This window comes from Hippopotamus amphibius, chromosome 9 (assembly GCF_030028045.1).
Source record: "Hippopotamus amphibius kiboko isolate mHipAmp2 chromosome 9, mHipAmp2.hap2, whole genome shotgun sequence".
Lineage (NCBI taxonomy): Eukaryota > Metazoa > Chordata > Mammalia > Artiodactyla > Hippopotamidae > Hippopotamus > Hippopotamus amphibius.
In genome coordinates, this window is record NC_080194.1 from 40,054,385 (window position 1) to 40,057,748 (window position 3,364).

The 3,364-nt window shown below is 37.6% G+C and overlaps 1 pseudogene; it reads right to left on the bottom strand.

Annotated features, from left to right (window-relative positions):
• Positions 1-731: 731 nt before the first annotated feature.
• Positions 732-1,864, bottom strand: LOC130860838 (olfactory receptor 51G1-like; annotated as a pseudogene).
• Between the last annotated feature and the right edge of the window lie 1,500 nt (positions 1,865-3,364).

The following is a 3,364-nucleotide window of genomic DNA, read 5'->3' on the forward strand; positions in this document are numbered from 1 at the left end:
GGTGATATGGCAGGATCTCTCTTGCTCTATTTTTGTTTAAAGTTCTACATATGAGACATTACACCTAATAGGAGTGTACACTGATGAAGGGATATTGATCTCTTTTGCCCCATTTAATGAGTACAGAACCCCTTTGGTGTGAGTCTGGATTTGTCTTGTGAGTTTTCTCCATTGAAGAAAACTAACTCTATGCATTTATTGCCCAGCTTTTTTCTGACAACTATTCCAATAGAAGTAAAGGAAGCAAAGAAAGGCAATATTTTTATTTATGCCATCTCTAAATTCAAGCATTCATTTGATTATGATTTGACTCAAAATATGGAGAATGAAGTCCACTTTGCCTCAATGGAAAGAAAATGTACCTGCTTATCAACGTCAACTCTACTGTATATTATCTCTTTACCTTTAAATCGTTAGTGAACTCCTCTATCTTAGTTTTAAAACAGAAAATTGGGCTTCTCTTCAAACCTGAATGGAAAATATCTCCATAAAATATTTGAATGAAATAAATTTCCTCTTACTAAACTTCCATACACAAGGGTTTTGAGATGCTTTAAAGCTAGGACATAATCATACAAATAACCGCAATATTTTTCTTGAGGGGAAGTGTAGAATTTATGAGCTACCATAGAACAATTATGTACCAAAGTGTCCAAGAATTTCTAAAGAGGTTATCTTCAGGATGAAGAAACTGAATGCAAAGGTCTAAATAACAGGGAATCTTATGCCTTCTAAGTGTGAGCAAGACCAACCCTTTTGGATGATAATATCCTTAGGATGCCTTGACGAATCTGCTTTGTCTTGATGCTATAAATAATTGGGTTGAGTGCTGGTGGAACTAACAGGCAAATATTTGCCATGGTTATGTAAATAATGGGAGAGGAATGTTTTGCAAAACAAGGCACTAAGGGCCATCCTATCACTGGCACATACAGAATGAATACAGCACAAATATGGGAGGCACATGTGTTGAGGGCTTTGAATTTCCCACCCTGGGATGCAATACGCAGCACAGAGTGGAGGATGAAAGCATAAGGTAAAAATATTCCTAGAGAATCTACACCCCAATAAAATGCAATAACAAATAAGCCATACAAAATGTTGAATGAGATATCAGCACAGGCCAAATGGATGACATCTTGATGTAAGCAGAAGGAGTGGGAGAGATCACGGGAGTGACAGAAGGAAAATGTGGGAATACGAACAAGAACAACAGGGAGGACAGTGGAGCACCTGATTACAATGAAGACCCCTATGCAGACAATGCGGTGTGGGGTAAGTTTGCTGGAGTACCTCAAAGGATCACAGATGGCAACATAGCGGTCAAAAGCCATGGCTAGGAGCACAGCTGACTCCATCAGAGAAAAAGTTGGATAAAATACATCTGAGCTACACAAACATTCATGTCAATGTCCTTATCATCAAACCAGAAGAAGGTTTTCAGTACTGTGGGCAGGGTGGAGACAGACATGTCCCTGTCAGTGAGGGACAGCATGGCCAGGAAGTAGTACATGGGCTCATGGAGACTCTCGTCAGTGTGGATGATGTGAAGGATTGTGCCGTTGCCCACTATTCCAATCAGACAGAACACACAAAAGGGGATGGAAATAAAGCGTTGAACATCCTCGTAGCCAGGAATCCCAGTGAGGTAGAATGAAGCAGACTGTCTGATACTGGAATTAGAGCCTGTCCCAAGGAGCCATTTTCCTACCATTAAACTGTGAACTCCTAAAAGGAAGAACATACAACATTGAGAAGATAGCAAGTCATGTTTCTCTATCAGGTTTTTCTTAACTCTTGCTTTGTAGGTACATTCTGCATACAGTTTGGAAAATGGTTTTGAAAAATTATTCAAAGTCACCATCCTCTTTTACTATATGACTGTTAATCCTTAAAATGGTTTATGGTTATTATATAGTTATCTGTCAATCTTACTTAATGATTCTGTATTTTACGGGAGTCATAAAATGTTCTGTCCTTTCCTTACTTTATAATATATTCTCCTATGTTTTCTACTACTATTTTGATAGCGTGGTTTACTTTTATCCAATTTTAGATTTATCATTTACTTGCCATTTATTTTTGCATGTGATATAAAGTAAGAATATTTTCCCAGACCCTGACCTCTCCATGTTAAGCATTCATTTTCCTCTGACAATGACAGCTGGTGAAAACATTTAAAAATAAATGTCAGAAAAAGGTTAAGCAGTAAGTGCATAGATTGGTTTTATCCAATGGAAAAAACCCACAAGACTAATCAAGCAATATTATAGGATACGAAAGTGATATATCATAAAACACCATATATGCAGCACGTGCGGTTACCAATTTGAGAGGTAGATAAACCAACCCTCAAACTGATTTAAATGGGAACCAGAAGTCCACAAGAATCCAAGGGTAAATAGCGCTTACCTAAATTACATAGTTTCAGGTATTTGGAGATTGGTTTCTCTTTCATATTCTCCGCTGAGGTTTATTTATGAGTACCTACCCTGCAATGAGGCAGGAGTTTTATTTAAGTGAGTTTATAACATTTGTTCCATGGATATAACTGATTTGTGAGCTATATGTCAGTTTTGTTGATTCTGGAGCCTCCCTTTTACTGTCACTGGACTCACAACTAATTTTCTAAGTTTGCCATCTGTGGACACGGCCTTTGGCCATCTTTGACAGCTACAAGAAAAATAGCAGCCATTACTGCCTCTTCTTCTCTAGGTTAACAGAATGAACTCATGCCCAGACTGTGATCTAGTGATGTACTCTAATTGCAATAATCTAGGACATTCTCTTGTTTTTCTTGCTTTTTCTCCTTTGCTCATTGTTTAGTGTCTTTTATCAATGACAAAGATAACATGCCTTGTCACAATATTGTACAGATAATTAAACTAAATAATGCATAAAAATGCTAACCACAGTCCTCCTTCAATTTGAATTTTTCCATTTTAATTATCATATTTGTACCATAAAGCATCTCAATGATGTCAACAGCAAGATATGTTATAGATAAGTAAACAGGGGCTTAGAAAATTAAATGGTTTACCCAATGCCATACAAGTACAAAAATAGTTTTAATGAATATCAATTTCAGGGTTCTGCTCATGTAGATGGTGTTTTCCCAGAACAGTGGTTGCCTCGCCTACATGGCTGCTGCAGCCATGTGACTAGCTTGGTCAGGGCTTGAAGCTTCAGCCACATGCCTACCATCATCCGCAGTTCCTAATGCCACGATGATATTAAAACAAACAGAAAATCAGTTCCTTTCGACACTTAACTACATCAGCAATCAACTAATTTATACTTTTACTGCCATGCTTTCTTCCTGTCACAACAGCTGTATAGCATCTTAGGTCTGTTACTAAATCCC